Source organism: Somniosus microcephalus, chromosome 4 (assembly GCF_052327205.1).
Source record: "Somniosus microcephalus isolate GS21.2 chromosome 4, FLI_Smic_1.0, whole genome shotgun sequence".
In the NCBI taxonomy this organism is placed as follows: domain Eukaryota; kingdom Metazoa; phylum Chordata; class Chondrichthyes; order Squaliformes; family Somniosidae; genus Somniosus; species Somniosus microcephalus.
In genome coordinates this window covers 46,985,099-46,997,831 of record NC_140990.1, presented here as the reverse complement: position 1 = coordinate 46,997,831, position 12,733 = coordinate 46,985,099, and positions in this window count along the sequence as shown.

Here is a 12,733-nt window from a genome sequence, read left to right as displayed (position 1 = left end):
TTCCTTTGTTGATTGTTCCTAGTTTTCTGTGTTAATTGTTCCTAGTCGTGTTAGTTCTTAACGGCCTGTTAGTTGTTTATGGGTTTCACCTGGTTTTCTTGGTATATAAGTTCTATGGTTGTTTCACTCAGTGCTCACTCCTCACTAGGGTGGACCAGGGAGTTAGTCTTGACAATGTCCTCTGTCTTGACTAGGTGCTCTGTGTGACTAGCCTTTGCTCTATGGTAGCTTGCCTTCACAAGCTGGCTGCCATAGTTCTTTTGAGCTATGTATCTAAGTCTGTGTTCTAGTTCTCTTGAGCTATGTATTTAAGTCTGTGTTCTAGTTCTCTTGAGCTATGTATCTAAGTCTGTGTTCTAGTTCTCTCGAGCTATGTACCCAAGTTTGTGTTCTAGTTCTCTCGATCTATGTATCTAAGTCTGTGTTTTTGTCTCTGGATTTAAGATGTATTTAAGTCTGTTGTTCTGTCAAGTTGCTTGTCTTGGTAGGGTGCTGTTTGGACTAGCGTGTTACTATGTGGGAGCCGTTGGGATCTTGTCTTGAGCTTTGCATTGATAAGCCGATTACCCTTGGGGTAGCTTGTCTGGAGTTTAGCCTCGGCAAGCCGGTTGCCCCTTGTGGTAGCTTGTCGCAAGCTCAGTATAGACAAGTGGGCTTCCTCATGGAAGCTGTCCTGAGTCCCTATCTTGACTCGCTGTCTTGTAACTTGTCTCTAGTTCTTATGTATGCTTGTTATGTTTCTGTCTCGAGTTCTCGTGTCTCTAGTTCTTATGTATATTGCTGTGTTAATCTAGTTATGTGTGAATCTAGTAAAGTTTAAACAAAGTACTGTATATGTGTCTCTTGTCTGGTTTCTGCACTTGGGTCCAGAACACACCTCGCCCGGAGAGCACGGCCTCGTATTTATACGGCCCCGTGGCTCCCCAACCCTGACAGAGCCGCTTTCTCCAACTGTTTTTTGAGAAGGTTAAAGGCTGCAACAGCCGCTGTTCCCAATGGAAATGATCTAGCATGCAGCAAGGGTTGGATTTTGTCCGAAAAATGAGGAATCCATTTAGCGTAGTATGCAAACAGACCGAGAGCCCGACGTAAAGAAGCCGGATTCTTAGGTGACGGGAGCTCTTGGAGCGGGCGAAGTCTTTCTGGGTCTGGCTTAATGATACCATTGCCTACGCAGTAGCCAAGGATGTTGATGGTCGGTTGCGACTCAACAGATTTGGATTCATTCAGGGTCAAATTACGGCGATGGAGGGCATCCCGAAATTTTTGGAGGTTGGAGTCGTGTTCCTGTTGATCGTGACCTGCAATGGTAATGTTATCAAGATAGGGAAAAGTGTCCCTTAGGTTTTCCTGCTTAACCAGGCCATCCATTGCCCGTTGAAAGACAGCCACTCCATTAGTAACCCCGAATGGGAGGCGACGAAATTGGTACAGCCGTCCATTAGCCTCAAAGGCTGTGTACTGCTTATCTGAGACCTTCAAGGGTAACTGATGATAGGCACTTTTTAAATCGTAAGTTGAGAACACTTTGTATTCGGCCAGTTTATTAACCATATCATCAATGCGTGGCAATGGGTAGGCGTCCAAGTCGGTATATTGATTGGTGGTTTGCGAATAATCGATGCATAGTCGCTGTTTGTGAGGTTTTAGAGGGTTCTTGACAATGACGACTTGAGACCGCCAGGGCGACGAACATGGTTCAATGATATCCTCTGCTAGAAGTCGAGAGATTTCAGCTGCAATAAAAGATTGGTCTTCCTGATTAAAGCACCGCGGTTTCGTTATTATCGGTTGGCATTGAGGCGGAATACTGGCAAATAATGAGGGTTCATCAAGTGAAGCTGCTGATAATGCACAAAATGGTAATTTAGACGGTATATTAGAAATAGTAAGTCCGGGTTTGGATCCACCAAACTCAATGGTGAGTTTCTTATGCTGTTTTTGGAAGTCCAGCCCTAAGAGGAGATCACTACATAAGTCCTTGAGCACCGAAAGTCGGGTGGAGGGATACATACGACCGTGAAGTGTCATATCAACAACACAAAAGCCGGAGATTCTGGTATTAAGTGGTGACTGGGCCATCGCAATTGCCTGGTCCGATGGGAAGACATGTAGTTTCAATTTCGCAACAATCTGTTCCTTAATGAAACTATCAGTACTTCCTGAGTCAATTAAGGCATCTAAGGTATGCCCTTTAATTGAAATTTTTGTGGCTGCATGAGACAGGTTCTGTGGGCAAGCAGCTGTAATTGGTGTCGTTGCACAGAGAGTGGCTAAAACTCTCCGTGTGCTTCTTCGGGAGAGAGCTCGAGAGGAAGCTTGATAGGTCCTAGCTGGAGCATCTTGATAGGCCCTAATTGGGGCAGTTCGGTAGGCCTTAGCTGGATTGGCCCTCGTAGAGGCCCTTGATAGGCAAACTTTAGCAAAGTGTCCTTTTTTCCCCGCAATAACTGCAGATTGCATTGCGAGCAGGGCAGGTTTTCCGAGGGTGAAAAGCATCTCCACAAAAGAAGCATTCCTTCCTAGATTGCCAAGAGGCTGCTAAAGTGGGGTCGTCCTCCTCTTCTTCATCAGAATTATCAGAATTAGATTCCCCCATGATAGGGTTCACCTGAGACCGCTTGAATTGTCTGGTTGCAGCTACAGCAGCAGATCGAGATCTGGGCAGCTGATAGAGGTCTGCATTTCTCTTTGCCAAATCCAGTGAACAAGCTAGGTCAAAAGCTTTTTGTAGCTCAAGTGTTTTACTTTCTAGTAGATGCTGGCGTATAAATGGAGAGGCAATCCCGCAGATGAAAGCATCACGAATCATTTCTTGGCGGTACAGCTCAGCTGAGGCTGCCTGAAAGTTACAATCTACGCTGAGCCTGCGAAGTTCTTGCAGGAATTCGTCAATTGATTCCCCTGGCCCTTGTCGGGCTGTGGCCAGTAGATGTCTAGCATAGACCTCATTTGGGGTCTTCGCATACAGTTTCTTAAGTGCCCGAATCACCTCTCCGTAATTATCCCAGTCATCAACATATTCGAACACTTTTGGGGTCACATAATTGACAAGTATCTTCAATTTAGCAGGAGCATCCGCTTTACATTCATCCAGAAAATTCTCAAAAGTACGATACCAATGCTTCCATACCCTGCCAGCTGCTGGTGTATTCGGGTCCAAGTCCAGACGAATAGGTCTAAGGATTTTCTCCATGATGGGTGGTTCCCTGGATCCTTAACTTCCGAGTTTGTCTGAAGGTCTAGTATTTGTCAGTGTAAATATTTAAGTTACTTAAATTGATGTAAGAAAAAGGAGACATACCATCAAGTAACTTTAAAGTAAGCTTTAAGGAATTTATAAACACACTATATACACAAGAGAGGTCTTTACCATGCCTCTGGTAGAAGCCTTTTACAATACTGAACAGACCAGTATTTATACCAGTCCAACAGGAAGTGACATATGACAGGAAGTGAGGTATGTACACAGTTCATAGTTCACAGGAAGTGATGACATAACTTCCCGGAAGTTATCATTTTTATCACAAACTGTACATGGGGATTCTAACCCTGGGACTGTACATGGGGATTCTAACCCTGGGACTGTACATGGGGATTCTAACCCTGGGACTGTACATGGGGATGCTAACCCTGGGACTGTACATGGGGATTCTAACCCTGGGACTGTACACGGGGATTCTAACCCTGGGACTGTACATGGGGATTCCAACCCTGGGACTGTACATGGGGATTCAAAACCTGGGACTGTACATGGCGATTCCAACCCTGGGACTGTACATGGGGATTCCAACCCTGGGACTGTACATGGGGATTCCAACCCTGGGACCGTACACGTGGCCGCTGGATTTAGTGTTGCAGTGCAAATTGTCCCTGGGATTTTTGTCCCATCATAGAGTCATAGAGTCATAGAGTTTTACAGCACAGAAAGAGGCCCTTCGTCCCATCGTGCCTGCGCCACCCATCCATCCCTGTCCAGTCTAATCCCATTTTCCAGCATTTGGTCCATAGCCTTGTATGCAATGGCTTTCAAGTGCTCATCCAAATGCTTCTTGAATGTTGTGAGGGTTCCTGCCTCTACCACCCTTTTAGGCATTGAGTTCCACATTCCAACCACCCTCTGGGTGAAAAAGTTCCTCCTCAAATCCCCTCTAAATCTCCTGCCCCTTACCCTGAATCTATGCCCCCTTGTTATTGACCCCCTACTAAGGGGAAAAGTTCCTCTTTGTCTACCCTATCTATGCCCCTCATCATTTTGTACACCTCAATCAGGTCCCCCCTCAGCCTTCTTTGCTCCAAGGAAAACAACCCCAGCCTGTTTAGTCTTTCTTCATAGCTGAGGCGCTCCATCCCAGGTATCATCCTGGTGAATCTTCTCTGCACCCTCTCCAAAGCAATCACATCCTTCCTATAGTGAGGCGACCAGAACTGCACACAGTACTCCAGCTGTGGCCTCACCAGCGTTTTGTACAGCTCCATCATAACCTCCCTGCTCTTATATTCTATGCCTCGGCTAATGAAGGCAAGTATCCCATATGCCTTTTTAACCACCTTATCTACCTGTTCCGCTGCCTTCAGGGATCTATGTACATGTACACCAAGGTCCCTCTGACCCTCTGTACTTCCTAGGGTCCTACCACTCATTGTGTATTCCCTTGCCTTATTTGTCCGTCCAAAATGCATCACCTCGCACTTTTCAGGGTTAAATTCCATTTGCCACTTTTCCGCCCATCTGACCAACCCGTTTATATCGTCCTGTAGCCTGAGGCTTTCCTCCTCGCAATTTACCACCCCACCAATTTTCATGTCATCTGCGAACTTACTGATCATACCTTTTACATTCTCATCCAAATCATTTATGTAGATCACAAACAACAAGGGACCCAGCACCGATCCCTGAGGTACCCCACTGGACACAGGCTTCCAGTCACAAAAGCAACCTTCGACCATCACCCTCTGCCTCCTGCCACTCAGCCAGTTTAGGATCCAACGCGCCAAGGCACCATGGATCCCATGGGCTCTTACCTTCTTGACCAGTCTCCTATGCGGGACTTTGTCAAAAGCTTTACTGAAGTCCATGTAAACCACATCCACAGCATTTCCCTCATCCACCCCCCTAGTCACCCCCTCGAAAAATTCAATCAGATTTGTCAGACATGATTTACCCTTGACAAAGCCATGCTGACTATCCCCGATTAATCCTTGCCTCTCCAAGTGGAGACTAATTTTGTCCCTCAGAATTTTTTCCAATAATTTCCCTACCACTGATGTTAGGCTCACTGGCCTGTAATTCCCTGGTTTATCCCTGCTTCCCTTCTTGTATAATGGTACTACATTATCTGTTCTCCAGTCCTCTGGTACATCCCCTGTGGCCAGAGAGGTTCTGAAAATTTGTGTCAGAGCCCCTGCAATCTCCTCCTTTGCCTCCCACAGCAGCCTGGGATACATCTCGTCCGGGCCTGGGGATTTATCCACTTTTTGGCCTGCTAAAACCGCTAGCACCTCCTCCCTCTCGATGCTAATATGTTCAAGTATGTCACAGTCCCCTTGCCCGATTTCTATGTCTACACCGTCTTCCTCCATAGTGAACACAGATGCAAAAAATTCATTTAAAACCCCGCCTACATCATCTGGCTCGACACACAGATTGCCACTTTGGTCCCTAATGGGCCCTACCCTTTCCCTGGTTATCCTCTTGCCCTTAATATACTTATAAAACATCTTAGGATTTTCCTTTATTTTGCTCGCCAGTGTTATTTCATGGCCCCTCCTCGCCCTCCTAATTTCTTTTTTAAGTATGCCCCTGCACTTTTTATACTCCTCTAGGGCTTCTTCCGTCTTTAGTCTTTTGTAACTGCCAAAAGCCCCCATTTTATTTCTAATGCATTTTTGTATATCCCTTGTCATCCAAGGTTCCCTTTGCTTGTTGGTCCCACCCTTGACCTTTACAGGAACATGTTGGCGTTGTACTCTCTCTATTTCCCTTCTGAAAGTCTCCCACTGTTTTGATGTGGATTTTCCTATAAGTAGCTGCTCCCAGTCCACTTTGGCCAGATCCTGCCTTATCATATTAAAATCGGCCTTCCCCCAATTTAGAACCCTTATTTCCGGGCCGTCTTTGTCTTTTTCCATGACCACCTTAAATCTCACCGAATTATGGTCACTGTCGCCAAAATGCTCTCCTACTGATACTTCCACCACTTTCCCGGCTACATTCCCCAGAATTAGGTCCAGTACCGCCCCCTCTCTTGTAGGACTTTCTACATGTTGGCTCAAAAAGCTCTCCTGGATGCACTTTAAGAATTCTGCACCCTCTAAGCCTTTCACACTCTGACTATCCCAATTTATATTGGGGAAGTTGAGATCTCCCACTATTATTACCCTATTATTTTCGCACTTCTCTGAGATTTGCCTACATATCTGTTCCTCTATCTCCCCCTGACTGTTCGGGGGCCTATAGTACACTCCCAGCAAAGTGCTTGCCCCCTTTTTGTTTTTAAGTTCTACCCATATGGCCTCATTAGAGGAACCCGCTAATATATCGTCCCTCCTTACAGCAGTAATTGACTCCTTAATTAATATTGCAACACCCCCTCCCCTTTTACACCCCCTTCTGTCTCGCCTGAAGATTCTATACCCCGGAATATTGAGCTGCCAGTCGTGACCCTCCCTCAACCATGTCTCCGTGATAGCAACAATATCGTACTCCCATGTGTTCAACAACAACTTCAGTTCATCCACCTTATTTGCAAGACTCCTTACATTAAAATAAATGCCTTCCAGCACTGCCATATTCCCTTTTGCCTTCACATATTTGTTCTGCCTTCCCAGCTGACTTGTTTTTTCCCTCTGTATTTGGCTGTAAATCACCCCCTACTATAGCTCCACTCTGTACCCCATCCCTCTGCCAAGTTAGTTTAAACCCCCCCCAGCAGTGCTAGCAAACCTCCCCGCAAGGGTCGGCGCTGTGTTTGGCGTCATGGTGTAAATGCTCCCATGTTTTAGTGTGTCAGTGTAAATGGTTCCTCAATTTGCTGTCATCATATAAGTGGTCCCTGGATTTTGTGTCTCAGTGCAAGTGGACACTGGATTTGATGTCACACTGTAAGTGGTCCCTGGATTTTGAGTCACATTCTGAGTGGTCCCTAGATTTGGGATCCACAAGAACAACTTACATTTATTTAGCATATTTAACGTAGTAAAACATCCGAAGGCGCTCAACAAGAGCGATATCAAACAAATTATATTTAACACCGAGCCACAGAAGGGGATAGCAGGAAAGATGACCAAAAGCTTTATTAAAGAGGTAGGTTTTAAGGAGCATCTTAAAAGAGGAGAGAAAGGTGGAGAGACGGAGAGTTTTACAGCGGGAATTCCAGAGCTTAACGCCAAGTTGTCTTTCACCCTTACTATCCAACCCACCTCACTCCAACTGCTCTTTCACCCCTACTCTCCAACCCCCCTCACCCCTACTTCTCTTTCACCCCGACTCGACAACGCCCCTCACCCCAACTTCTCTTTCACCCCTACTCTCCAAACCCCCTCACCCCAACTCCTCTTTCACCCCTACTCGCCAACCCCCTTACCCCAACTCCTCTTTCACCCCTTCTCTCCAATCCCCCTCAACCCAACTCCTCTTTCACTGCTATTCGCCAACCCCCCTCACACCAACTCCTCTTTCACCCCTGCTCTCCAAACCCCCTCACCCCAACTCTTCTTTCACCCCTACTCTCCAACCCCCCTCACCCCTACTTCTCTTTCACCCCGACTCGACAACGCCCCTCACCCCAACTTCTCTTTCACCCCTACTCTCCAAACCCCCTCACCCCAACTCCTCTTTCACCCCTACTCCCCAACCCCCTTACCCCAACTCCTCTTTCACCCCTTCTCTCCAATCCCCCTCACCCCAACTCCTCTTTCACTGCTATTCCCCAAACCCCTCACTCCAACTCCTCTTTCGCCCCTGCTCTCCAAACCCCCTCACCCCAACTCATCTTTCACACTTACTCACCAAACCCCCTCACCCCAACCCCGCTTTCACTCCTACTCTCCAACCCCCCTCACCCCAACTCCTCTTTCACAACTACTCTCCAATCCTGTCACCCCAACTCCACTTTCTCCCATACTCTCCAACCCCCCTGACCCCAAATCCTCTTTCACACTACTCTCCAACCCCCCTCACCCCAACTCATCTTTCACCCCTACTCTCGAAACCCCTCACCCCAACTCCTCTTTCACCCCTACTCTCCAACCCCCCTCACCCCAACTCCACTTTCACCACTGCTCTCCAAACCCCCTCACCCCAACTCAACTTTTACCATTACTCTCCAACCCCCCTCACCCCAACTCCTCTTTCAGCCCTCACCCCAACTCCTCTTTCACCCCTACTCTCCAACCCCCTCACCCCAACACCTCTTTCACCCCACTCTCCAAACCCCTCACCCCAACGCCCCTTTCTCCCCTACTCTCCAAGCCCCTCAGCCCAACTCCTCTTTCACCCCTACTCTCAACCCCCTCACCCCAACGCCCCTTTCTCTCTTACTCTCCAACCCCCTCATCCCAACTCCTCTTTCTCCCCGACTCTTCAATCCACTCACCCCAACGCCCCTTTCTGACCTACTCTCCAACCCCCTCACCACAACTCCACTTTCACCCCTTCTCTACAACTCCCCTCACCTAAACTACTCTTTCACCCCTACTCTCCAACCCCCACTCACCCCACCTCCTCTTTCACCCGACTCTCCAACCCCCTCACCCCAACTTCTCTTTCACCCCTACTCTGCAACCCCCTCACCCCAACTCCTCTTTCACCCCTACTCTCAAACCCCCTCACCCCAACTCCTCTTTCACCCCTACTCTCCAACCCCCTCACCCCAACTCCTCTTTCACCCCTACTCTCCAAGCCCCTCACCCCAACTCCTCTTTCACCTCTACTCTCCACACCCCTTACCCCAACTCCTCTTTCACACTGACTCTCCAGCCCCCTCAACCCAACTGCTCTTTCACCCCTACGCTCCAATCCCCCTCACCCCAACTCCTCTTTCACCCCTACTCTCCAACCCCCCTCACCACAACTCCTCTTTCACCCCTACTCTCCAAACCCCTCACCCCAAGTCCACTTTCACCCCTACTCTCCAACCCCCGTCACCTCAACTCCTCTTTCACCTCTACTCTCCAACCCACCTCACCTCAACTCCTCTTCCACCCCTACTCTCCAAACCCCTCACCCAAACTCCCCTTTTACCACTACTCTCCAACACCCCTCACCCCAACTCATCTTTCACCCCTACTCTCTAACCCCATCACCCCAACACCTCTTTCACCCCTACTCTCCAACCCCCCTCACCCCAATTCCTCTTTCACCCCTACTCTCCACCCCTTCACCCCAACTCCTCTTTCACCCCTACGCTCCAACCCTCCTCACCCGAACTCCTTTTACCCCTACTCTCCAACCCCCCTCACCCCAACTCCTCTTTCACTCCTACTCTCCAACCCCGCTCACCCCAACTCCTTTCACCCCTACTCTCCAACCCCCTCACCTCAACTCCTCTTTCACCCCTACTCTCAAACCCCCTCACCTCAACTCCTCTTTCACCGCTACTCTCCATCCCCCCTCACCCCAACACTTCTTTCACCCCTGCTCTCCAACCCCTCACCCCAACTGCTCTTTCACCCCGGCTCTCCAACCCCCCTCACCCCAAATCCACTTTCACCCCTACTCTCCAACCCCCTCACCCCAACTCCTCTTTCACCCCTGCTCTCCAACCCCCCTCAACCCAACTCCTCTTTCACCCCTACTCTCCAACCCCTCACCCTAACTCTTCTTTCACCCCTACTCTCCAACCCCCTCACCCCAACTCCTCTTTCACCTCTACTCTCCAACCCCCCTCACTCCAACTCCTCTTTCACCCCTACTCTCCAACCCCCTCATCGCAACAGCTCGTTCACCCCTACACTCCAACCAACCTCATCGCAACTCCTCTTTCTCCCCTACTCTCCAACCCCCTCACTCCAACGCCCCTTTCTGACCTACTCTCCAACCCCCTCACCCCAAAACCTCTTTAACCCCTACTCTCCAAACCCCTCACCCCAACTCCACTTTCACCCCTTCTCTACAACTCCCCTCACCCCAACTCCACTTTCACCCCTACTCTCCAACCCCCACTCACCCCACCTCCTCTTTCACCCCGACTCTCCAACCCCCTCACCCCAACTTCTCTTTCACCCCTACTCTGCAACCCCCTCACCCCAACTCCTCTTTCACCCCTACTCTCCAACCCCCTCACCACAACTCCTCTTTCACCCCTACTCTCCAACCCCCTCACCCCAACTCCTCTTTCACCCCTACTCTCCACACCCCTCACCCCAACTCCTCTTTCACACTGACTCTCCAGCCCCCTCACCCCAACTGCTCTTTCACCCCTACTCTCCAATCCCCCTCACCCCAACTCCTCTTTCACCCCTACTCTCCAACACCCATGACCCAACTCCTCTTTCACCCCTACTCTCCAACCACCCTCACCACAACTCCTCTTTCACCCCTACTCTCCAAACCCATCACCCCAAATCCACTTTCACCCCTACTCTCCAACCCCCCTCACCTCAACTCCTCTTTCACCTCTACTCTCCAACCCGCCTCACCTCAACTCCTCTTCCACCCCTACTCTCCAAACCCCTCACCCAAACTCCCCTTTCACCACTACTCTCCAACACCCCTCACCCCAAATCCTCTTTCACCCCTACTCTCTAACCCCATCACCCCAAAACCTCTTTCACCCCTACTCTCCAACCCCCCTCACACCAATTCCTCTTTCACCCCTACTCTCCAACCCCTCACCCCAACTCCTCTTTGACCCCTACTCTCCAACCCTCCTCACCCGAACTCCTATCACCCCGAGTCTCCAACCCCCCTCACCCCAACTCCTCTTTCACTCCTACTCTCCAACCCCGCTCACCCCAACTCCTTTCACCCCTACTCTCCAACCCCCTCACCCCAACTCCTCTTTCACCCCTACTCTCCAACCCCCTCACCTCAACTCCTCTTTCACCCCTACTCTCCATCCCCCCTCACCCCAACTACGCTTTCACCCCTACTCTCCAACCCCTCACCCCAACTGCCGTTTCACCCCGACTCTCCAACCCCCTCACCCCAACTCCTCTTTCACCCCTACTCTCCAACCCCCCTCAGCGCAACAGCTCGTTCACCCCTACTCTCCAACCCCCTCACCCCAACTCTTCTTTCACCCTTCTCCAACCGACTCACCCCATCTCCTATTTCAAACCTACTTTCCAAACCCCCTCTCCCCAACTCCTCTTTCACCCCTACTCTCCAACCCCTCACCCCAACTCCTCTTTCACCCCTACTCTCCAACACCCTCACCCCAACTCCTCTTCCACCCCTACTCTCCTACCCCCCTCACACCAACTCCTCTTTCACCCCTACTCTCCGACCCTCCTCACCCCAACTCCTCTTTCACCCCTATTCTCCTCCCTCCCTCACACCAACTCCTCTTTCACCCCTACTCTCGATCCCCCCTCAGGCCAACTCCTCTTTCACCCCTACTCTCCTACCCCCTCACCCCAACTCCTTTCACCCCTACTCTCCAACACCCCCAGCCCAACTCCTCTTTCACCCCTACTCTACAACCCTCCTCACCTCAACTCCTCTTTCACCCCTACACCCCAAACCCCCCTCACCCCAACTCCTCTTTTACCCCTACTCCCCATCCCCCATCACCACAATTCCTCTTTCCTCCACCCCTCAACCCCCCTCACCCCAGCTCCTCTTTCACCCCTACTCACCAACCCCCTCACCCCAACTCCTCTTTCACCCCTACTCCCCAACCCCCTCACCCCAACTCCTCTTTCACCCCTAATCTCGAACCCCCTCACATGAACTCCTCTTTCACCCCTACTCTCCAACCACCCTCATCGCAACAGCTCGTTCACCCCTACTCTCCAACCCCCCTCATCGCAACTCCTCTTTCTCCCCTACTCTCCAACCCCCTCACCCCAACGCCCCTTTCTGACCTACTCTCCAACCCCCTCACCCCAAATCCTCTTTAACCCCTACTCTCCAACCCCCTCACCCCAACTCCACTTTCACCCCTTCTCTACAACTCCCATCACCCCAACTCCACTTTCACCCCTTATCTCCAACCCCCACTCACCCCACCTCCTCTTTCACCCCGACTCTCCAACCCCCTCATCCCAACTTCTCTTTCACCCCTACTCTGCAACCCCCTCACCCGAACTCCTCTTTCACCCCAACTCTCCAACCCCCTCACCCCAAATCCTCTTTCACCCCTACTCTCCAACCCCCTCACCCCAACTCCTCTTTCACACTGACTCTCCAGCCCCCTCACCCCAACTCCTCTTCCACCACTACTCTCCAAACCCCTCACCCAAACTCCCCTTTCACCACTACTCTCCAACATCCCTCACCCCAAATTCTCTTTCACCCCTACTCTCTTACCCCATCACCCCAACACCTCTTTCACCCCTACTCTCCAACCCCCCTCACCCCAATTCCTCTTTCACCACTACTCTCCAACCCCTCACCCCAACTCCTCTTTCACCCCTACTCTCCAACCCTCCTCACCCGAACTCCTATCACCCCGACTCTCCAACCCCCCTCACCCCAACTCCTCTTTCACTCCTACTCTCCAACCCCGCTCACCCCAACTCTTTTCACCCCTACTCTCCAACCCCCTCACCTCAACTCCTCTTTCAC